The sequence below is a fragment of the Phocoena phocoena genome, chromosome 4 (assembly GCF_963924675.1).
Source record: "Phocoena phocoena chromosome 4, mPhoPho1.1, whole genome shotgun sequence".
Classification (NCBI taxonomy): domain Eukaryota; kingdom Metazoa; phylum Chordata; class Mammalia; order Artiodactyla; family Phocoenidae; genus Phocoena; species Phocoena phocoena.
The window spans coordinates 64,805,506-64,831,046 of record NC_089222.1 but is presented as its reverse complement, the minus strand read 5'-3'; the positions used below and the strand labels follow the sequence as shown (position 1 = coordinate 64,831,046).

At 45.1% G+C, this 25,541-nt stretch overlaps 1 protein-coding gene across 4 annotated transcripts in view; it reads left to right on the top strand.

Annotated features, from left to right (window-relative positions):
* DGKG (diacylglycerol kinase gamma) overlaps positions 1-25,541 on the top strand; it is a 165,435-nt gene that overhangs the window by 86,305 nt on the left and 53,589 nt on the right. The window lies entirely within an intron of this gene.

The window sequence follows — 25,541 nt, the reverse complement described above, 5'->3', positions numbered from 1 at the left end:
TTCTTTCTCTTTCCTTTTTGTTGGACCTTATCTAAGTGACCACTTGATCCCACCCCACCCTCAGGCAGGTGGGGAGGAGAAGGGGTATTAATTTGGGCTCAGTTTGAGTCTAAGAGGCTTGACTTTATTTAGCCCACCAAGCAGCAGTCCAGTGTTACCCACACAACGTTCATTGAAAGCCAGGCACTCCCACAGACCTCCATCATTTTCATCCCTCCTCGTTTCCCCGGACCCCATGGCTGGGAGGTTAACCAAGAATCAGAAAGTCTTTTTCGGGATCAGAAACTGAACATAATGAAGCTACTTTGACTTCAGGAGAAGTGATCTGTGGAGTCTAATAGCTGAGCTAACCTTATTCGAATGTACTTTCTCTCACACACACCAAGGCAGTTCACAGAACACTATTAACATGTATATTTTCAGCCCCTACTCCTATTATAGTCACAAACTTACAGATCAGCTGATGCTCTTCTCACAATCTTTTTCACTCTAATATATACACCCAAAAAAATCACTTTAAAAAAATACTTCTCTTCCATCCATTCCAGACTTTTAAGGTCTTCTTTTTACACAGATACCATTATGCGTACTCATGCATACATGCTTGATAAGATGCCAAGTGTTTGTGAAATCCATGGGGGGTTCTGTTCATTCATTCAATGAATGTATCTTTTGAAAACAGTACCAGGCACTGTTGTATGGGTGTTTTGGATAGACATGTGGAGGGGGCTCACAGTGCAGGTGTGGAGACAGACTGGAAAGCAGCATTGCAGAGTGATCTGTGTTAAACGATACGAATCAAGGTGACATAAAGCAATGGCATGGAATTTGATGTGGAGGGTCTTCCAACTAGAGAGATGCCTGAACCAAGACACAGAAAACAAGTAACTACTTTCCAGGTTGACAGAAAGAGAAGGTCAACCCAGCGAGAAGGAACCAAATGTACCAAAAGATCCAAAGGAGTGATGGAAAACAGCCTGCTTGGGCAAGTGCAAGCTATTCAGTGTGGTCTGGTCTCCTTTAGTGGAAAGAAGCAAAACCTCCGCAGTTTGCAGAGAGCAAGGAAGCAGAAGAAGGGAAGAATTTCTCCATACTGCAAAAATCAATAGGTCCACATATGACATAAATAGAGCAATCATCAATTATCCACGTGATTAAGTACAGTTAGAAAGATACCTCTGTCAGAAAAAAAGTTGTAACTTCATTTCAACCCAAGTATGAACAGTTTCACTGTGATCTGAATGACTGCTTTTCCTCCCCACTTCCCAGTTTCCATCAACAAGACTACTCTTTGCAGTTAGGTGTGTACCTTACTCTTCACCTGGTTGAGGTCAAAGTCATGTGGTCACCTAAGGAGGCCAGACACAGGGATTTGCATGTAAATCCATGTGGCTACTAACAAGTGAAGACGTAGTGGCGTAGAGGTAGGCCCTGTTTCACAAGGTCCCAGAACACTTGCTATTAAGAACTTTGAGTCCATGCTGCTTCTACCCTGCCTGCTTGCTCATGTTGAAAATACCCAGGAATGCACAGTTTGTCCACTGAGAGGCAGGCGAGCAGCCATGTTTTTCCAGGATTCCTTATTTAGCTTTGGAGATGGTTTTAAATAGGCAGGTGGTTGTTGCCATGGTTACCCCATTACACCAGCAGCTAAATTTAGGAAGGGCCACAAGGGATAGGAAGAAAGCTTGATACGGGGATTTGGAAATGTAAATGATATTATCAAACAAGGCTTCAGTTTTACTCAGCTAAACTTAGGTTTTCCGAAGAGTAGTCACTGCTTGGCTGGATGCCCTTACTGTTAATGCCTGGGACTAGGCCCTCAGGGATAACCCTGAGGTTAAATCTAGGGAGTTGTAACTGTTTTGTTTTGCTTTGTTTTGAACAAGCAAATGTGACTAGTCGGGGCTAGAATTTATCAGGAAACTTGAATCTTTTGCGTTGCTCATTCGGTTTTCTGGGCTATTCTAACAAGAATTCTTAACCTAGGTACAAGGGCTGCAGGAGGTCTGAAGACACTTTGGAATTGTATGTAAGATATTGAGTACATTTTTCTGGAGAGAATGTCCGTAACTACCAGAAGGTTCTTGAAGGGACCCATGACCGCTCAAACTGTTAAAAGTAACAGTTCTGAGCCCTCTTTGAGTCCTAAGAGGCGTCAAATTATGACTCAGCTGTTGGGGTTTCAGGAAATTCTTCCCCCAGGGGCCTCTCGACATAGGTTGTTAGTTGGCAAGGAAGGTGGTTGGTTGCACACAACTGGTGTTCCCTGTGGAATCGTTTTGTTCATGGAGTAAGAACCAGGCCCAAGGATGCTGGATGATGAGCCAGGTGTGATGTCAAGTATTAGAAGACCTTTAATGGCAGGGATAGGGCTATATTGAGTTCCTTCTGCTTCCTAATCATTAACAGGCTGATTACTAATTGCTAACTTAGGAATGTTATGAAATTTATCATCTCATTGTTGGCATAAACAAAAGAGAGATTTAATTCACCTGAGATTATATAATGTGTTAGAAGGTATTCTAGGACACAAGGGTAATTAAGACATGGTTCCTGCCTTCAAGGAATTCATAGTCTAGCGAAGAAAAAATAAGCCTCAAATATTTTTTACAAAATGATTTTCACATACAAAAAGGCTACGTTGTAGGTCATAGAGTATACAGGAAGCTGTATAGTATAAGACACTTATTCATGGTCGTATCCTAACATCACTTGTAAATGAATTGTTTAGAGTGCAGAAATTGTGTTGTAAGGGAACCAAACTAAGAACTGTTGTTTTTTGAGCTCCTACTACATGCCAGGTGATAAACTAGTTATTTTAAATACGTTAGAATATTTGAATCCCCAAAGTGCCCTACAAGGTAAATACTAACATTCCCATTTTACAGATAACGGAACTGAGGCTGGGAGAAGCCAAGTCACCCGGCCGAGGTCATACATCTTTTTAAGCAGTGGGGCTGATCTGATTTAAGCTAGCTTCTAATTCTAGAGTTCAAACTCTGTTTTCTGCACTTGCTATCTTCCATGGATTGCATCAAGCAAACACCAATTGTATATTAAACATTCTGGTGGGTACTTGATACATAATCCCACCCAGTGCTTGCAATGACATGCAAGGGTAAATGCTACTGTCCCCATTTTAGAGATGAAGAAATTGAGGCTGAGGAAGGTGGAGGTATTATCAGTTGGATCCACTTTTATGGATGGTCTCCATGTGGAAGTGCCTGCTGAGTTCCAGAGAGGGACCGCAGCTATCCCACCACTCTTACCTTGTGCGGTGGGACTCTTCTCCCTATCTCAGTGTCCACAGCAAGGAGCACGACTGACTACATGATTTGCGTGGCCCAGTGCAAAGTGAAGTGTGGGGCACCTTGCTCAAAAATCATTAAGAATTTCAAGTCAGTGACAGCAGAGCATTAAACCAACCACAGGGCCCTTTCCCTTACGGCTATACAGATCTCACAGCTATGAACTGGTCTGATCAAGGAGAGAGGAGATCAAAAAATGAAGACACATTTGCCAGGGCTCACAGAGTGGGGAGTTGGCAATAAAGGTAAAAGGATGGAGGAAAGAGGGTTTCCGTTAGGGGAGGAGGGGGACGGATTATCAGTCCCTCAAACAGGCGGTAGTCAGAATTGGCAGAGGAGCCAGCAGTGTCTTCCAGGTGTCCAAGAACCAGTCCCCTACAAAGTTTCTGGACTCACTCTCTGTGAAGCGTTTTGTATGTATGGGACAGATACATATAAGCTACCTAATTCCGATGTCACTGTCAGTGAGTATCCAGAAAGAGAAGTCTAACTATGGAATTTTTTCACTGTTGCTCAGAAACTCAGAGCACTTGAGGAATGTGGTGTTCCAAACCTGCTGAGTGCCATCCACTTGAATATGTCCCTCAGCAGTTTAGGCTGAAGCAAGATATTTCCTGTTAGGTCCTTGAAAGGGACCGAAAACAGAGCTTCATTCCTACCAGAAGCTGACCACCTTTCCCAAAAGCCCTTGAGTAATGAGCGGGCTGTGGAGTGTTCACTTTCTTGGAGCCAGGCCCGTGGAGTAGCTGATGAGGGGTTCCCCAGAAGCCCTAATGAAGCCTGAGTCCTGAAGAGGCTGGCAATACATCTTGCAAATAACTAAGCCCTTAATAGGTATTTATAGAATGAGGCAGCAGGGTATAGTCTAAGTTGGCATCAGAACTTGGCCCTGCCACTTACTAGCTATGTGACCTTGGGCAAGTTACTTAATCTCGTTAATCCTTTGCTTCCTCCCCTGAATCTTACACGGTTGCTATAAGTATTTAATGAGATAATGTGTAAGTGCATGGCACATAGTAGGTTCTTAGTCGTTGTTGCATATTATTGAATGACAGGCACGAGGAAAGCATTGCCTTAAATTTGCCAGTAAGGCATTGACAATAAAAGGCTTTTCTGGTAGAGTGGCAAGTGGGATTCAGTTATAGAGTCTTTGCTTCATTGACATGGCCCTTGACCTGAAAAGTTGGAGGACAGCTAAAAGTTGGAGGAGACTCCAGCTGTGATACATTGAATCTGTCCAGATCCTCTTAGGGGGCGGGAAGATGGCACCAATTAGCCAGGATTGGATTGGATTCTACAGACTGGAGCTGTAGAAGAAATTCCCTTCATTGGCTCCATGGGTGTCCAAGAGGCAGAGATTCGGGGTCTGAAGACCAGGGAGTTTAAGTCCAAATGCCAGTTTCAGGCAAGAGGCAGGATCGAGGTAGGGGTCACAGACCCCTGTTGACATTATAACTGGAGGAACAGGGTGGGAGTGAGTAAGAGGGAGTTGCAGGACAGGTGCCATGCGCTGCATGGAAAATCTGGGCTTACCAGCTGGGGCCATGGAGTGCACAGTTGGTGGGTAGGCGGGTGGCCCAGGGCAGTCAGACACTGGAGGTGTGATTTCCCTTCCTTCGCTGATGCTCACTCTCCCCTCACCCTCCGAGCATCTCTTCTCCCACTTTAGATGGACACAGAGATGTTCTGTGGGAGGCAAAGTAGAAGCCAGCCGAGCTCAAGCCATACAATTCTGGAAGCAAAAAGGCCTCCTCTCTTGAATACCTGTAGCGCGCTCTGCAATCACAAGCACAAACCGTATCACCGTTTACTTAGGATGTTCTTTTTGTATCTAAAAACGAGACCATTCTAAGCTATTCTTTCCAGGAGCCCTGTGAGGGAGCCCAGTGTTACGGCCCAGATTTTTGACTTTCCCAGAGCATAAATGTACAGCAGCAGCAGATACATCAGGGTTAAAATCTTCATTCTGTGCCTGAATTGGGTTTGCTTCTTCTTATCTAATACTCAGCAGCCCAAGAAAGACCTGCCCTAGGTAGGACTCAGAAGTCCCGACTGTCTGCACCTGTTTGCCTCAATATATCAAACTATGTTTTTTCAAACATGTAGGATTCAGAAAAGCCCCCAGTGAAGTTGATTATGGCATTTTCTGTTTTTATTCTTACTCCCGTATGTATTTATAAAGGAAATGCAAACCTTATGCTTTGTGTTCAAGTACCTTCAAGTCTTCAAGTCAGGTCTGACAGAACCACTTACTTAATTAGTCGAATGTTTCTACACGAGCCCACAAAAATGTTTTATCCCCCATCCCTCCTAGAGAGAGATGCAGCTAGTGAAATGAATGAAATATGGGTTCGTGTTTTTTTCACCAGGCGTTCATCATTACGCAACTGCTGAAGACCAGGGCTTTTTTGGCTGTCTTATTTGTTTACAGTCAGCCCTTGATTATTTGCAGGAACGAGGGAACAGCAACATAGATCATTTAAAGCTGTGGATGGTCAGAGATTTTAGGAGGCTGTTGTTAATCTTTGTGTGCAGGTCTCTGCTCTAAAGATTCACAGTATTTTAAATGATATGAAGTCACATGAACTCTTAACATTTCCTTCATTTTCCCCCTGGCTCCCCAGTCCATGTTGGAACGGACAGCACAACTTCTCAGACTGGTACACACGAGCAGCCTATGATATCTCAAGGCTCCTTACAAAGTTGCTTGTTTGCCAGAACAGTTCCTTACTGTAGCTTAACAGGCATTTTCTTCTAGCCCCCGCCAGGCTGGAACATATCCTGCCAGGTATGATTCATGTCAAGGAAGAGTGGAATCAGTTTGTGATGATATCAGAAGGAACTTGAAAGCCAGCTTTGTTTTCAAGTCTTTAGGCCAGATATTCCAAAAGTTATCAGTATTTATTTATTGATTGCTCTCTAGAAATATTTCCATCAAAGAGCTCAAGATATAGTATATGATGAAGTTCAGAAGGGTTAAGGTCAGCATGATAACCTCATGGAAGAAAATCAAAGTATACAAATTGACGGTAAGGTAGGAACTGGCTAGGTCCTCAAATGGGTGTTGACAGTCTGAATGCTTTCCAGAAGGGAGAGGTCAGGAAAGTGCTGGAATCTGAAACCATGTCTTATAAAGAAGGGCTAAATTGGGGATTGTTTCACCCAAAGAAGAGAGGACTTGGGGAGAAGTGATTATTGGCCTCAAATATTTTAAAAGTGCTTCTCATAAAGGAGGAATCAGGTTATTTTGAGTGAAAAATCAATGGGAAAAGTGACTGGGTAGACCAATTTGAGCCCCATGTAAGGGACATCAATTCTGCCAGTTAAGGCCATCCTCAAGTGCAGGGGGCTAATGGGTAGGGGAACAGGTGTGGTGAGTTTTCACATGTTATGCCCAAGCAGGCGCTGGACAATCATTTTGGAGCTCCAGTGGAGCCAAGTGCCCAGGAGGATAGGTTCTGTCATCAGACAACCTGGATTCAAATTCTGGAGTTGCACTAACCACTTGTATGTGAACTTGACCAAGCTACTCTTCTAAACTCCAGTCTGCTCACCTGTAAAATTGGAATATAATACTATATTAGTTTTCTACGACTGCTGTAACAGATTACCGCAAACTAGCGGTTTAAAACAACACACATTTATTACATCACAGTTTTGGAGGGCAGAAGTCTGAAATAGGTCTCACTGGGCTAAAATCAAGGTCACATCAGGGTAGCATTCCTTTCTGGAGGCTCTAGGGGAGAATAAATTGCCTTGCCTTTTCCTGCATCTAGAGACTGACCACGTTCCTTGGCTTGTAGCCACCTTCCATCTTTAAAGCCAGCAATGGCCAGTTAAGTCTTTCTCACATTGCATCCCTCTTCCCCTTAAAGGATTCTTGTGATTACATTGGATTCACTCAGATAACCCAGGATAATCTCACCCCTCAAGGTCAGCTGACTGCCAGTTTAAATTCCAACTGCAACCTCAATTGCCCTTTGCCACGTAACATAACATATTCATAGTCACAGGTTCCAGGGGTTAGAACATGGACATCTTCAGGATATCATTCCGTCTACCACAAGTGCCTTACCTCGTAGAATTATTTTGAAGATCCAATGAAACAGTGCATTTAAAATACTTGTTACAGAGGTTCGGCACGTCAATGCCAGCTGTTATTATTATTAACATTCTTATTATTACAAAGACAGAACCCACATAGATAATAGTCATGTTGAATGACTCAGAAAAGCCCTTAAAACTATGAGATTTGGAAATTCTCTAAGAGGGACAGGTCAATATCTATTGGTCATAGGGTAGGAGTCATGAAAAAAACATGGCACTTTTTTCATTTATCTTGACAGAGTATCTTCAATAAAATAACAGTACAGGTATCATTATATAATTTAATAATATATCATATAGTATGATATCATAGTATATTTCAAAATCATTATAAATAATTTGTAAAGTTCAGAAAAGTTAAAGGAAAAACCAATCACTCATATTCCCATCACTCAAAAACATAATATTGCCATTTTTGTGCATTCCAGCAGTTTACTTGATATACGTATTTTAAAATAATTATGATAATATGTCCTTATAAAGTTTTATGTACTATTTTTTAAACAAATTTTCCTTATTCAAATAAAGGCTTGTTGTAGAAAAATAAATCCTATTGTACCCCCCCAAAAAAATAAACGTTCTTAGCATTCTAATGTATTTTCCTTCAGCACTTTGCTGTACAATTTTACTTACTTAAGATGACGTGGTATACGCTGGGTGAAAACATTATTAACCCAGTAGCACTTACAGGTTATAAAAGACGAATGATATAAAGGAGCTGATTGGAGTGAGTTTATCTGCAGTGGGAGTTTTATTGTCTTTTCCAATTAAAAAAATTCCAGTGATTTTGTTCAGTTAATTTGAGAGTTTTAAAGATGGTATTGCTCAAGTCCCTTTGCAGATGAAATAACTACTTGATATGTTATGCAGTTCTACTTTCGTGGAGAGCAAATAAAAAGATATAATTCTCTTAGCACAGTTCCTGGTCCTGTACATAGTTTTGCTATATCTGAAAAAGACCAGTTTGTGTTTTATGTGACCATCAGAGGTAGCAAGAATTGCCATCTGGGCTGTGCAGTGGTGTAGTGTTTTAAGCATGCGTGACTATCAGGCTATATTGAAGTGCTCACGAAGGTGATAAGCCCAGTATAATCAGCATTGCTCCAACTCATACTAACAATAGGAGCCGTCATTTATTGGATGCTTTCAAGAGTTTTATGTGTACTATTTTTAACTGGTACAACTCTCCAAGGAGCACATAAATATTATTGCTCCATTTTACAGATGAGAATATTGAGGCTCAGAGAGATTATACAACTTGCTCAAGAACGTACAACTAATTAGGGGAGTGACTATTCGAACCTAGTCTGTCTGACTCCACAGCTTCCACTCGTCCCACTACACTTCCTGCCTCCGTGAATGCCCAGTTTGGTGCCCCATGACCAAAGACACACTCAGGAAAGAGACAAGAGAAGAGCCGCAGAGACAGTTAACAAGGCCCATGAGAAAAATTTTTTAAAAGATCATTTTTTCTGGAGAGGAGAAGCAGAGAATGTGTTGGGAATGGTCCTCAAGGGTGTGAAGGATTGACAACAGGAAATAGTGACCACACCTCCTTACTCTTCCTCTCAGCTCAGGAAAGAATGCGAGGGGAAGAATGTACTTCTAAAGTGAGGAATTGCCGTTTGGAATGGGAGGAAGAATCTCCTGGCTTGGAGACATATTAAAGGCTAAAATGAGGTATTGAGAGAAGTATTGTGGAATGTCTTGCAAAGATTGCTAAAAACAGAAGACAGCCTCATTCATCTGGGCTGACAAACACATCATCTCCTCTGAGCCCAGGAGTGAGTCATTGTGCTACCAAATGGGAGCCCCTGCTTCCCACCCCACCAATGACCAGGGGTCCCCGAGAGACCTCTCACCCGCTTTATTCCTCAGTTCCCACTTGGGCCCCAAGATGACTGCTCCTCAGCAAGTCCTCAGCAGCCCCCTGGCCCATCCTGATGCGCTTCCCTCTCAGGCCCACCCTACCTGGAGCTGCTTGTGGCTTTTGTCCCGTTTCTGCCCCACGAGAATCTGCTGCCACAACCCACGTCCCATTTTATAGAATTTAAATGCACCTGCTTTGCCTTCAGGGCCCTTTATAAAGTTCTCCTTCCCAAACACAGGGCCAGTCTTACTGTTTGCTTGCTCCATTATTCCCACCTTCCCCCCAAGTGCCCTTAATTTCTCAGTCTAGGATGACATCTCTGGGACCTCATCATCACCTAGCACTTGTTTCAAAATGCACTCTAAAATATTCTGAAGAGTCCCTCCCTGCCCACCCCCAGCCCTGGCCTCTGCTTTTTCTTAGAATCCATCTACAAGGTTTTTTGTTTTTGGTTTTGTTTTTGTTTTTTTGCAGTACGCGGGCCTCTCACTGTTGTGGCCTCTCCCGTTGCGGAGCACAGGCTCCGGACGCGCAGGCCCAGCGGCCATGGCTCACAGGCCCAGCCGCTCCGTGGCATGTGGGATCTTCCCAGACCGGGGCACGAACCCGTGTCTCCTGCATCGGCAGGCGGACTCTCAATCACTGCGCCACCAGGGAAGCCCATCTACAAGGTTTTTGACACATTTTTTCCTACTTTGATTTTTCCTCTTCTATAAGTCATCATTTTGGCACCAAACTCTCTCTACCTCGTTCACAAGCTTGCTCACTCAGAGCAGGGTCTGAACCCTTTGGGGATCCACTGACTTAAAACCAGAAGGGTGGTGCTGGCACATGCCCTCATTCAGCCAGAACGTATTGAGCATCTATTCTGTTAGCATGATGCCGGGGCCAAGAGGAAAGATGGATGACCACAGGCCCTACTTGCCGAAGTCCTTGGGCCTACTTGGGAAGATGAGCATATATAGAGGCTCTTAGCAACTGTATTCGTTTCCTAAGGTTGCCGTGACAAATTACCACTAACTGGGTAGCATAAAACAACAGAAATTTCTCTCTCACAGTTCTGGAGGCTAGAAGTCTGAAATCAAGATGTCGGCAGGGTTGGTTCCTTCCCAGGCTCTGAGGGAGAATCTGTTCCATGCCTCTTCGCTTGCTTCTGGTGGTTGCCAGCAATTCTTGGCATTCCTGGACTTGTAGCTGCATCACTCCAGTCTCTGCCTCTGTCTTCACATGGCTTTCTCCCTCTGTGTTTCTGTGTCTCTCTGTCCAAATTTCCCTCCTCTTATAAGGGCATCAGTCATTGGATTTGGCCCACTCTAATCTAGTATGGCCTCCTCTTAACTTGATGACATCCGCAAAGACCCTATTTGCAAATAAGGTCACATGCTGAGGCACTGGGGGTTAGGACTTCAACAGATCTTCTTGGGGAACACAACTTAATTCCCAATACCAACCCTCCCTCAGACCCTCACAAAGGATGGAAAAACCATATAATATGGTGAGCTTTGTGTTAACAAGGGGACATGAATAATGAATGGGAGCACCTAACTGAGAAAGTGGGATGAGACTACAGAAAGAAGGTTGCATTTGAGCGTGAGCTTGAGAGAGAATGGGAATTCACGAGGACAGGAACTGGGTGTGTGCTAGGAGGAGGGAAGCAGGCTGGGCCAAGGGCAGAAGTGTGAGAAGACGGGAACACAAGAGGAGAGGAGAGTGGCTCTGAGGTGAGGTGGAAGGCAGCTACAGCAGGGTCTCGGTGCTCTGCACAGGAGTTTGCACTTTATCCTGTAGGTGAGCGGGTAGATGGTGAGGTAGGGAGTCAGCAAATGCTTTTTGAAAATATCAACGTTGAAAATATCAATGAAGGAATAAATTATTCTTCCAAGTATTTCCAGAGCCAAAATGTCAGGGTTCCTGAAACACGGGGACCTTTATATACTGAGCCTTGCTGAAGGGTTAGGATAGTGAGGGCTGTTAAATCAGACAGAGACCCAGGGAGAGAGGAGGAGAGGTAACCCCAGGGGGAAACGGAAAGAAGAGGATAGAAATAAGGGGAACCAGTTCTGCTAACCTGGGGGAGTTAGTACATATCAGGGCCAGAAAATCTATGGAAACCAACCAACTTTCGTACAAACTCTGAACCTTGATGCATGCTGTTTGCTTGTGGAAGTAGAAGTCCATTTTGAAAAAGAAGTCTGTAAGTCATTCTCTCTTTTCTGCCCCCACAATTTCAGATTCTCTCATGCAGAAGTTGACTTAGGTGGCTTTTAAACTTAGCAGAATGTGTTTTTTTGTTTGTTTGTTTTTAGCTCCAGAGAAAAGAATATCAGATCTTATTCACCCTCTATTGTACTTTACTAATTAAAACGTTGGAGAATTACTGTCCTTTTGTATAGGGGCATTTCTGTGATACAGAGTCCATCTTTATATTTAGAGCTGATGTGATTAGCCTATTCATTCCAATATATTTTCCTTAAACTCTTCATACTTGCACATGTTTTATTAAAAGGAGTTTGGAAGAGTAATAGATACTCTCAAGAAAGATTCAAGTGATTAATTCCTCATTTAAATCAACATCTGCTAAAGAAAATTTTACTGCATTCATTATTTGGCCAAAGGAAATTCTGAATTCATCTTCTTGCTATACTTATTAGGAAACTCAGTAACTCTCTTTAGTGAAATAAGTGAATTATCTCTCAAGAAACCTCGAGCAAATGGCTTTGCAACTCCATATCTCAGGCTGTGTCACCCTTATGTGAAATGTAGATGCTAATCCCTCACGACTTAGTCACTTCTCTGATTCTTAATTTGCTGGCGTGTAAATGGAAATTACAATGATCTCACAAGATGCTTCTGAGAATTAGAGTAGATAAATCAATGGATTTGAAATGTTTCAGGTGCTGGTATGATGCTGTTTGTTATACAGGAATTTGTCAGGAGAACATGCAGCAGTATATATATGAGTCCACGGCAGAACCTCTCATTTAAATGCATAGTGCTGTGATTCTTACCTATAATAACAACATATAGAATCTTAGCTTTGGACTGGATTTTAGGTTTTAACCCCCTTCCCAGTATAAGCATCCCTTCTACAAACATCACTCTGAGAGAGGTCTTCAGAGCTCTACTTTGAAGATTACAGATCTCTACTTTGAAGATTGTAGGAGTGGTGGTGGGGGGTTTATTTGTTTTTTGTTTTTTGTTTTTTTTGCCTTACCACTTCACATTTTACTAAGAAAGCCTTTTCCCGATCTTCTAATGCTCTTCAATGAATGAGGGGCTCTCCTCGTTCCAAGAGTGTTCTTATAGCCTCAAGTTGCCAAAGTATCAGGGACTTAACATAATTGCTGAATATTCATGTTTATTGAACCTACACTTAGGTTGAAATTCCTCACTGTCTACTAACAAGATGTTTTCTATTCTGTTGAACGAAGAGTCCCTTTAATCTTGAAAGTGGACCGTTTTGGAGAGCATTCCAAAGTGCCAATCAAGCCAAGTACCCTACCTTGCCTTTGAACTCAATGAGCTGAAAGTGTGTCTGTAATCTCCAGCTTTGGGTTACCATAGGGCAAGAGGTGGTAGGAATGTCATGGATAAATTAAAACCCCAAACTGTTAGTTTCAGTGAAACTTTTATTGGAGCCGTCAACACAGAGCATTCTAGTTAATCAGGTTCTCCCTTTTGTCTTCTGTCGCACCTTGTCCCTGAACTTGGGTAGGGAGAGGGATGGAGGCTGCTTATAATCAGGGTTTCTGCAAACACGTGCAGGGTTGGGGGTGAGGATAATACAACAGGATGCCCTCCAGCTTGAGCTGATGGCCTGGTTCATGATTTGTACTTATAATCGTGTTCCCCACCCAGCTGGAGATGAGTGTACTACAGAAAAATTAAATGACCAACAGTAAGTCAGTGGGTTAGAAAAGAAGAAGAGATTTGGGGACTGGATAACTTGTCCCGTAATTATCAAGACTTAATAGTATAATGTTAACATTCATAATAACCGTCCATGTGTGCAAAGTGGGAAATTCAGGGGCAGGGTAAACATGAACTTAAGCTACTTCTGCAGTAGTTAAAGGACAGGTTCATTACTTGGTGTTCCATGATTGCTGAATAGTTGATAACTTACCAGGTTATACCTGATTTATAAACATAGAACAGCTGAAAAAAAATTTCCCCCGAAAAGGTGGGCTTGGGTTGATATTTCATTTCTGTGCACATGATCTTTACAAATACCAACAGCTTCAACTCTTACTGTCCTGCAGCTGGTCAGACCTTCAAACCAGACTCATAACCAGACTCATATTAGGACTCATAACCAAAGGTACCAGAGCACAGATGGAAAGGATCAGATTGGGAAGGAAGTGGGAGAGACACTTTTGAGGCAGCTTTTAGGAAGATTCCCAGGAGGAAACTACAGAGGTCTATATGAGGGGTCACAAATCCAAATGTCAGCAGAGACAGGCAGTTAATGTAAATGAGGGAAGTGGGAGGATATAAAGCTTTAAGGAGTGGTGGTAACTCTGGCAAAGTGGAGAGCATATACCCTGTGTAATGGGAGCAGCCAGTACTCAGCTCTGGTCAATTGTTGCCAGGTTGGAAAGCAACCCAGTGTTAACGGATCTGATTTCTCAAGAGAAGCTGGGCTCCAGGTGTTTATGTAAAATATCTTCCAATTTTAAAAACCACTGTGCAAGTCAAACACCTTTCCAAGCCCCATAAGATCTGTAGGCCTCCAAGTTGTCACACTGATGCCCAGGAGATATAAACTTAGGTATATGATGGGGGCCAATTACTTTTTTTGTTTTTTTTTTGCTCCACCATGGTCACAAATTATTGGTGTTGCAAATGTAAACTGGTCTCCTACCGAAGGAGAGAATGAATAGGCTTGAGGAAACCTAAGAGGTCAGTGTCTTTGCATTGATGAAGGGTTCTTAGACATCCTAAAACAAATGATCCAGAAAGAAAAGGCACTCAGAAGGTCAAAGAGAACATAAAGCAGAATCAGAGTCCGATTAATAAGTAGATATAACATAGAAATAAAGAGGGAAGGCCCAGTCCCTTTTGGGGAGAAAAAAAATTAAAGTATGAGATTGAACCCAAAGGAGGTAGATTTGGCCCTTCTGGAGAAGGGAAAGTAGAACAGCTAACAGGATCATCATGAGGTTTGATGAGCACCTATGGGAGTCACTATCAGGTTGTCTTCTTCAAGCAGTTAGCATTGGTTAAAGTGCATTCCACGGGATGTTAGAAGGAGAGGCACAGGAAGACAGGGGAGCTCAGTCATGGGAAAATTCAAAGTTAAATCTATTTCTTTTCTGTATGATAATGTAGAGCCTTTAGTATATGTAGATTCTAACCTATTGAGACCATGCAAAAGCAGGATAAATCATTTAGTCTCCCAAATTTAGTTGACCACAGAATCCCCATACCCCAGAGCATCTTGTGAGGCCAATATTTTGCTGAATTCACGTTAGTGAAAACCCCTGCATTAAAGACAAAAAGGAGTAGACATGCTCAAATAACCCATAGACTATTTCTCCCTTCTGGCCATGGGTGTGGGAACAAGTCACTCATCCAGAGGAATCCTGGTTAGTATCTCAGGTGACTCTGGTATCTTGGGTAGGAAACTAAGGGACATGGTGCAGAGGTGATGCTCTAGTCTCTTCCTCAGCCGTTAGTCAAGATTTTTGAAGAAACAGGCATGCGTGTATGGGGAACACGGGCTGCTCTGTAACTGAGCTGAGAACGCCTGTTCCTCTGGACCATGGATTTGGATGCTGGGCCCCTTGGCAAGGAATTGGGAGCTTGTCACATAAACCAAGAAAAATATTTTTGGCCGGAGACTTGAAGACTAAACAGGAGAGCTTTAAAATAAGATTTAAAGGGGATAAAGTAGAATGCTCAAATGAAACTCTAAAGTCACAACCCACAGAAGGGCAGCAGGTGTGAGCTAGAAATAAGAGGCCTGGCAAAGGGGGTCCTAAGCAGTTCTCCGAGGGACTGGCAGTGGGGTCACATCCACAGTGGGGACACGTTTGCCAACTGCACAGTGAGGGGGCAAAGTGAACAGGGGAGACAAGCATGACCTCCGAGACAGCAGAGATGTGGTGGGTAGAACACACAGAAGGGCCGGGGTTCAGAACGCCATGCTAGGTCAGGGTGACAAGTTCCCATGATCACAGTCACTGAAACAGGTGTTAGGAGTGTGTACATAAGTAGAAGAAGTCACAAACGTCAGAGTGGAAGCAAAGCCGAGAGCATACGGATGAGATTTTCAAAAGGGCAAAAAAGACAGGATTTTGCTGGCGGTGTATACTGCAGTCTTCTCGGGCAGAGGGAGGCTCTGGCTGATGCTTTCCTATTTAAGATTTTTTCTAAGCAGCACAGGAAGATGGAATAAAGATGGGAAGAGGGTATTTGTTCAGGTATCTGCCCCATCAAATGAATTGTTGACTTGCCTTGCTAACAATTTCATGATTTAAAAGGTAGAGGGAGCAAGGAGGGAACTGCCTTACTCTGTATTTAATTCTGACCAGGAAGCATCCAACTGGCTCATGGTGTGGAAGGCACAGGAAACTTCGGAGAAAGTAACCAGATCATCGTGCAGTTTTATGAAAGCCAAAGGAAGAAATACGATGCATACTTAAGTCGTGCCCTTTCCTCCCCTTCCTACCTCTTCTGCTTCTTACTTCCCTGTGGCACCTCCAGTCCCAGTCTAATCAGAACTCCAGCCCAGACTTCATGGTGGCCACCAGGGATTTTAGGGTGGAAGAGTCCCCATGTTTCTTTTCCAGGAAGTTGAGGAAAGCAAATATTCTCCAATCCAAACTCAGCAGGAAAGACGTGCCGTTTGTATTTCAAATTGGGACTCAGAATCGATGAGGCCACAAAGCCAGTTTTATACGTGGCAGTGGAGTTCTGTTGCTTCATTATTTGAGTGTATGTCAGAGGACCCACGTATACATTCTCAACTAATATTCCCAACAACCCCTGCAAGGTAGGGAATATCATACCAATTCAAAGATGAAGAAACTAAGGAAAAGAGACTAAATGAGTTGCCCAAGGCCACATAGCAAGTAAGTGACTGACCTGGAGCTAGAACCCAGGCCTTTCTGGCTTCTAACCAGGGCCTTTTCAGCTCTACCAAGCTGTCTCCAAAACTAGACATCGGATACCTAACAGGCTAATTGCCTTTGGTAGTTTACTCTGAGAACCCAATCTCAACATGACATTGTTTCTATGGGAAAATGTGCTCCAAGTGACAAACAACTGGCTTAAGCGTGGAACTTTTGTAACCTGACCTGTCACAGGTGGGGCAGCGCCTCAAGCTCAGAAAGGCCGGTCGTGGGAGGGAGAGATGTTCAGCCAGCACCCCTCAGACACCACGATACCACTCGAGGCCAGCTGCGCATTTGCCAAGAAGCAGCAGCCTCAGACGCATCTGCAAAATAACCACGTAGCACCCACCACAGAAGACAGGTGTGAGGACCACGCGAGGGGACCCTTTGGTTCCTAAAGCAGCTGGTGCAGGTCCAGCACAAAATAGACACTGGATAAGTGGGGACTGAGGGATTCCCAACAGCTGGGGGTGAGCTGGATTGGAGGGCATGGAGAGGGAGGGGAAGCTCTGCCGTCTGTCTCGGAGCCTCCCTGGGAATGCTGGTAGGTGAATTACGGTAGGGTGAGGGTGTGGACCTGCTTTGGGGGCTTGCCTCCTACTCCCCCAGACAGTTCTTCAGTTTCTAACCTTGGTTGGTCAGGACCCAGGAAGGGGCCTTCCTCAGCCAAGAGCTTCTGAGGGCTTCCTCAGCCTAGACCTTCTCCAGGTGTTCAGGGCTATGTTCTAATCAGCTGTCCTCCCCACGCGGCCCTAACCGTCCCCTCCTGCCTTTGGATAGCAGCTTCCTGGGCTGATGGATGTGTGAGTGCTGGCAAAGCGTAGCTGGGAATCAAAAACTGAACAACAGCTAAGCAGTCATTACAGAACCTTAGAGACCCCACACCCATCTGCCTCTGCCCCTTTCCCTCCGGGAGCAGGATTGCTTTTGGTCCCCGTATTCGATTTTGCTGTCTGCAAACTGTGCGATCGAGCTTATTCAGAGCCCCGTAGCCTCAGCCAAATAGGCCTGAAGGGGATTTTCATTCCACAAATAAATCTTCAGAGGGAGAAAGGATGGCTAAAAACAGCCAAACTCGGTGAGATTTTTATTTTATTTTTATTTTTACGTTTTTGGATGGGGGAAGGTAGCTGTTTTCTCTTGGCAAGGACGGATACTGACTGCAAGACACTCTAGACACTCAGGCCCTCAGGAGAGGAAAACCCTAGCTGCCTCACCAGCTGTCTCTCCTGAGGGTCGCCCCCAAAGTGGCAGGACCATGTGGTGGCATTCCCATCACTGTGGCGGTTCTCAAGTCGGGCTTCGGAGAGACCCCGGGGCCTCAGAGCATCAGAGGCCGTGAGTGTGCTCGGTACCCGTGGATGGAGAGCCTGAGAGAAGCCTCTCTGTTTGGGCCTGGGTGTGTGCCTGCACACACGTGTGTCCCCGGGTGCTGCACTGGGGGAGGATCCGGTTTCAGACTTTGGCTGGCTTCGTGCTGGAGTCCTGCCCTTAGCAGGAGATACTGTCGGGTGCCGGGCAGAATTCGGGAGCACCGACCAAAGGAGACTCTGTCCCTAGTCCACGGAAACAAACTGTCTTGTGTGCAGGTGAAGGGTCACTGCTCAGAGGGAGCAGATTCTCTGCAGCTTAGAATTACCCTTGAAGGGGGTAGAGAGACTGCTCTGGATGAGGCCAGTGGGTTTGGCCCTTTGTTACTCTGGGGCAAGAGTGGAGACTGGAGACCAATAGGGAGACCCAGACTGCACGCTCTGTGGGGAAAAGCACCGTGGGGTCCTGAGCAACAAGCCGGCCAACCTCGAGCTGGAGCTCGTGGCCTGAGCAGTAGATGTGATCAAAGCCAGCCCACAGGCAGGCATGAGAATGGCCCGCAGCTTTGCAGTCACCAGCTCTTGTGGCTTTGGCTGACCTTTCCACTTCTCTCAGATGCCTTTGGGGCATAGCCGGAGGAGGGGCGGGGGGAGTGGAAATGTAAGGGATAAGGATGGGAAGCTGGGAGCTGGGGTTCGAATTCCAGCCACTGCATCCTCGAGGACTGGCCTCAGTTTCTTCACCTGTACCCTGAGAAGGCTGCTACGGTTTAGAAAGGAAGTACCATCCGGAGCTGGTATGGAGTGATGGTTCCGCATGTGCCCAGATACTATCCAATAGTGCCCTATTTTTATTTATTCTTCACCACCAGCCCCCCACCATGGGTGCCATACTGAATAAGATTTCTGTCAGCCATAAGGCTGTTCTAAGTAATCATTCATTTTCCATCTTTATGAATCAACAATATCCATTTGCCATTCAATCAGTTCCTCTGGTTGCCAAGAGTAACCGATGTAATTGATTTTATTCCATTTCACATCACAAAACACTTTAACCCACTAGTTAGTCTGTGCAGTCTTTGTTATGAGTAAATGCCCAAGTACTATTACCTATTATAAAATGCTGACAGCAACTCATGGACTCCTTCCATACTTTGGAATATTCCTTGCAACCTGTGATCTCCTGGCTGGGAATCCCTGGACCCCAAAGTTCCCTTAAGTGCAAACACTCTGTCATCTGTGATTTTGCAGGTAACTTTTCACACATGAAAATGACTTCAGAAGTGTCTTCATAGGTTATTAAGAGGATTCGATCTATATACTATAAAATACATGCTAGGCGGGTTTCTCCCTCCTTTCTTGGTCTTTTCATTTTCTTTAGACCCTTCTTGAGCTCTCCCCTCTTTCTTGTTCCCCATACCTCTGCCCATCCCCTCCTGGACTCTGGTCTCCAGTCCTCCCGTCCATTCACCACCCTAGATTTTTCTGAGCGCCATGAACACCAGTCTTGTCCCTAGTATGGAAAAGAGCCAGGGAATACCTCGCCCCTTGAGCTGAGCCAAGACAAATCTGTTGGCAAGAACAGCGGGCACAGGAGTCACCCTCAGAGAACAGAAACAGCTATTTATAAAGCCTGCTTCCTGACTGCTGGGGGCTCACGCTCCCTTGTACCAGAGGGGTCACCACCTCCTCTTGGAAGAGCCCCTGCCATCCACAGCTCTGTGCCTGCAGGTCACCGAGTGCCATTCCAGTGAACAGTGAGAGCAGGGGACAGCATACAGGGTGGATTCGATGGGGTGACAAGCTCTCTGATGGGCCAGGGCTGCTGGGTGTGCAGGTAACACAGATGGCCTCGGCAGCACCTGTGAGGTGACAGTCACTGGTCCCTTACAGGACTGGACATCCTGGCCTTAGAACTAAGCCTACCTACCTTGGCTTTTATTTTTCTTTTTGAAACCTTTGTTTTGTTGTTGTTGTTGTTGTTGTTTTGTGGTACGCGGGTCTCTCCCGTTGCGGAGTAGAGGCTCCGGACACGCCGGCTCAGCAGCCACGGCTCACGGGCCCAGCTGCTCCGCGGCATGTGGGATCTTCCCGGACCGGGGCACGAACCCGTGTCCCCTGCATCAGCAGGCGGACTCTCAACCACTGCGCCACCAGGGAAGCCCGAAACCTTTGATCTAAACTTTAGTTAACACGATTACTAAACATCCAAAAGCATTTGGGATTCAAATAATGTAAAATGTTAACAGATAAAGTAGTCTCGGTATTATTACTAACAGTCGTCATTCAGCTCAAGTTGCATTTGCCCTTCCTGTGTTGCTATCATACCTGTCTGGTTGTGCTAGATTACTATTTCCCTTAATAACCTGGCACCAGTCTACTATCTTTAGTAGTCATAGCAATACCACCACCAGTAACCCAGCAAACCCATGGTATTAAGTGAGATCATTTGTTTTTGTTTTTTAGTTGAGATGAACCTTATGAAAATGTACACCTAGTGTACTGAAGTAGCCTGTTGGCTAGGCATAGTTCTCCCTGGATGTGTGGTTTTCGGCCTATACAGAGTTCTTTTAAAGAGTTGAACTGGTTGCCAACTTTAATAATCAGGAGATTTTACATAAAAACACATTTCTGGCATCTCTGTAAAAAATGGCAGCCCTGGCAATACTTGGGCCCACACTTCTACACGGCACTGGTTGTGGTGCACGTGGGCCCTCCGACCCTGCCCTGTATCCCGTTATCTCAATTGTTCACGGAGCTTGGAGAAACCGCAGAAATCCATCGTTCCGAGCCCTTCATTGTAGGATGAGGAAACTGAGTCTGGGAGTCCCCAAGTAACTCTTGTGGTATCACATTCTAGTGTGTATGAGAACTGGGACTGGAGGGGAGTCTCCTGCCCACTGGCCCAGCATGGCCCCCATATCATTCGACTCCCTCAACACAACACAGCACGATCATGTGGGCAGCGTCTGCTTCACTGGGCTGAGAGAGGCCTAACTGACTGTTCGAGGCATGACCCACTCAGGGAACCTGATTATCAAAGTCCAAACCACAAAGAGGAATACCTTCACTTCAAGGGCTCCTATTTCTAGAAATAGCTCTAGTGCCTTCTTTGTAGCCTTCTACGTCCAAAGAAATGTTTTCATGTTTCGATGACTTCAAAAGTCTCCTGCCCTTAAAACTTCCTAGATTATCAGAAAAGGGCCACCAGAAGCTCATTGTCTTTGCTGGTGAAAATGCCCAGCAGCTAGCTTGGTTTTTCTTGTGGACATCCTTGAAGACAGGCTATTCATAGGCTGTCAGGATGGTGACTGAATCCAGCCCTAAATTGCTGACAAATATAAAAGAACATTTTTAATTTGTCTCATTTTCCCCTCATCTGTCAAATGAAAAGATTCAACTACTAATCAATATTATTTTCTTGGAAAGCAGAGGGAAATTAAGAAAGCCCAGAAATAGAATCAACCCATGGTGTCACTACTGCTGTTTGCCGCTCCTCCATGTCACTGAGAGTCCCTTGGAGCCCAGACAAGGGGCTTCTGCCTCAAGAACAGGTTCACCGGGGTAGTTTAGAGCCTGACAGTGAACCTAGGAGTTTCGTGGACCTGGAAACCAGCCTCAGGACAGCTGGTTAAGGATTAGTCATCTCCAGCGGAAAGGTGATTATGAGAAGGAAAGAAATGATGGGCCAAAAAAAACTCAGGAAGAGGAATGCAGAAAAAGCAGTCCAGAAGTCATTAAAACATTGTTAGTTTTATTTTCTTCAAAAAATATTGGCTGCCTGGGATAGACCCGCACACTGCTCCTGTCCCTACCCCTGGAGCCTTTGGGGAATGAGTCTCCCAGTGAGTGTGTCTCCTAGCAACAAGATAGAACAGTGAGGGAGCACTTCCCATGTGTTAAACACCTGCTTGGTGCTTTGCATTTGCCACGTGAGCTTCACAACTCTGCTGGGTAGAAAATAATATTCCCGTTTTGTAGAAGAAGAAATGAAGGGTCAAAGAACTGAAATAACTTGTCTAACCAGGAAGTGGCAGAGCCAGGCAGGAACACTAGCTTCACGGATTCCAAATGCCATGTTCCTGTACAACTGAAAATGAAACAGACAAAAACCAGTGCCCCATTGCAGCAGCAGCAAACCTCCAGCAAGGGCTAAGGGTAAAGTGGCGGGGGAGACATCTTCAAAAGACAAGAGGAATGCTGGCAGTCAGGCTGTCTACTTAGCAGGAAGAGTGGGGGCTTTGTCAAATTATAGGGTATCACAGGCCTGTTGGCTTTTACCAAAGGCTTTGGAAAGGTGCTGGTGCTGGTAGAGGGAAAAGGGGAAAGGGAAAAGAGAAGATGAAGCAGAGGTGAATTTGCTTCAACCTGTGAATTTCTTATTTGTATCAAGCGTACCTACTCATAGGATTCTTCCAAGAATGGAAAGAGATAATATATGTAAAATATTTATCAGAGTGCAAAACCAAAAGCCCAAAGCCTCCCTGATGAGAGGCTTTCTCTACTTCCAGATCAACAAATAACCTGTTGATTATATGCTATACCAATCTGCTCTGCCAGTGTAGACAGAACCAAAGAATCCAGATTACTGCTCTCTGGTGTCTCGGTGTGCAATGACAGTAGGCTGGGAGCTTGCCTTCCTTCCTGTTTTCAGAGCAGCTGAGAAACCTTTAGGGAACCCGGCCTCAGATAGGCCTGCCAGTGAAGTCCTTGGCAACAACCTCCCAACATATACAAAGAGAGGGTCTGTCTTGTCTTCTCTGTGTCACTTGGCCTGAAGGCAACCTCCACCTGAGGGCCCACCATTAGTGGGCCTCAATCATGCAGGGTTCTGGGGGCCATCTTCACCTGATCAACCTTTATCCCAAGAGGAGTCTCTTCCTTCTTCTGCCCCTACCCCCATGGCCTCAGTCTTTGTACTTTCAACCATTTTGGTGGCCAGGACAGAGGCAACCAAAGTAATCCCCCTCTGTATTATCTAATATAAGGCTAGTGGTAATTTTTCTGAGAAACAAGATATGTGACCTTCATTAGGAAGATAGTACTTTGATTATTGACAGGCCATCGGTGACATTCAATCAACAAACTTCTAATGTGTATAGGGGATGAGGGCCTATAGACCAAGAGCTGTTCTAGATGATTTTACATGTCTCATTCAGTATTTATAACATTCTGTGAATTAGGTATTTACCCATTTTATGAGTAAGGAGGCTCAGAAAACTAAAAAAAAATGCTCAAAGTTATACAACCCATAAAGGGCAGAGTCAGAATTTGAAGGCACTCGATTCCACCGTGGGATCTTTGCATTAGGCCACACTACCCTCTCTTGTTATGAGTGGCCAAAATTGGCCGGCGTTGAAGCTGAAGTTGGAGGTACCCAAGGAACAACTTACGTTTGTCTCCCAGCTTTCCCTGTTTCACTCTGTGTAGGAGATGGTGCAAGGGCACTGCCTCGGCCTCATTTCCGGGTGAGCAGAGAGAATGAAAGGTGCAGGGTGTCCTGGGAGCATCTGGCTTTTCTAGGGATCAATTCTGGTCTCCCTGACTTTCTGAGACTGTGCAGATTCAAGACCAGGAGGTTCCTGTGACAAATCCAATTGAAACTCCTCTAGAACCTCCCTGGCCACTGGGACCTGGGGGAGGGGGGTGGGGGGCGACACACACTCTTCATCAGACAGCATCTCCTAGTGCACGATGCAGCCGCTAACGCCCCAGGCCCACACGTGCATCCATTTCACAGCCTCGTGAAGGACAACCAGGGCAGCCTAGGCAGTGTAGTAGGAGCACACACCACCACACCACACAACATGCAAAAGCATGGGAAGATACCGTGGCAGGGGAGCAAAGCACAGGCTCTGGAGTCCGACAGTCAGGGTTGGGTGCCCCCTCCGCACTTAACTGCTCTGCAACCTTAGGCAACTTACTTCTCCCCCAAGTCTTCCCTGACTTGTAGTGATAGTACCTACTTCATAGGGCTCTTCAGGGAATCGAAAGTGATAGTATTCGTGAAATGTTTAGCAGAGTGCAAAACCAAAGAACCATAGGAATAGAATGTATTTACTTCTAACTAAAATGTGCCCGAATTTAAAAGAGGAGAAATAAAAGCTGTCAGATTTTGTCTTTGTTTTTTTTTTTGGCCGTGCCATGCGGCATGCGGGGATCTTAGTTCCCTGACCAGGGATCGAACCCATGCCCCCTGCGTTGGGAGCGTGGAGTCTTAACCACTGGACCGCCAGGGAAGTCCCAAAAGCTGTCAGATTTTGAACACATAGTTCCCTGTGGGGCAGAGGTTAGCATCTTGGGGAAGCTATTAAAAGTATATAAACTCTGTGAGGCAGAGATCTTGCCTGTCTTACTCATCACTTATCTCCAGGCCTTTATGCAGTGCCTGTTCCATAGTATGGCTCAATAGATGATGTATGGACGGGTGAATGGATGGATGAATGAATGTGTGGGTGGGTGGATGGATGGATAGATGGACAGATGAGCCACAACACAAAAGTGCTGTCCTTCAATTACAAAGAGGACTGCCACTGGAGAATTGCTCTCCTGTGCCACTCTCTCAGTGAACAGCACCTGCCATCAATCATGCCACCTAAGACAAAAACTTGGGTGTCACTTTGACTATTCTTTCTTACTCACTCCTTACAACAAACCAGCCCTGTCAGTTCCACCTCCTATATTTTAGCTTGTGAATCCCTTCTCTTCTCCTGAGCCCTACTGTCACTACTTTTGTTCAGGTCCTTCCCAATTCTCTCCTGGGTTTCTGCTGAGTTTCTACACCACCTAAAAACCATTCTCCAGGCCTCCAGTCCGTACCCACCCCTTGCAGTCCACTCTCCAGACTTGGGACAGAGTGATCTTTAAAAAGCACAAGTCTGTTCAGGTCACTACTGCCACCCCCTATCACCACCCCCACTTAAGGATGGTCCATGACACACTACAGACTTTAAGATAAAGCTCAAACACCTACACATGGCATCCCAGCTTTTATAATCTTGCTCCTATCTGCCCTTCCAGCCTTATCTGGCCAATCCACCCCTCCTTGAGTTCCAGATCCCCTCTAGCAGGTCTATGCTCTCTCTTACCCTGTGCCATTGCTTGGGCTTTTCCCTCTGCCTAGAATGTTCTTCCTCCACCTTCCCTATTCCTTTCCACATCCTTCGGAACTCATCATCCACCTAGGATGAGTGGTGGTCCCACTAAGAATTGGATGTCCCTCCTCCTCGGTGGTCCCAGTGCTTAGCACACGACCCTATGGTCTGTTTCCTTGGCTGCCCTTCCCAGGTGTCTGGCCCGTGGAGTGCTGTGTTTTGCCCTCCATTGCACCTAGTACACCCTATCTAGTCCTGGCACAACGAATATTTCTCGACTCGATAACTACTTTGTCTCACACCAAACGTGCACTTTCTCAAAAGCGTATTTGCAATCAGCATCACGTCTTGGACAATTATGTGACCAGTCAAGAATAATTAACCAAGGATTAGGGTGTGGTCTGTGACTCTGGAAAAAATCTATTAGATTAGACATGTTGGGAACATGTATTTTTAACCAAAAGTCAAGACACATGATCTGACAAATAGGATCACATATTTTTCTGTCCCAGAAAAATGTGAATGTATAATGTCTACGGCTACCCAACCTGATCTGTCGTTTAACCTTATTATGTTATCCAAACATGCCAACTCAAAAGACATTGAAATTGTAACTGATAAGTAAGTAGCTGACAGCAGCAAGCATTATGGGAAGTGCTTTGCAGTCATCCCATTTAATCTTCTCAACTACCCCTTGAAGCGGATCTTTTTATTATCTCCACTTTACAGATCAG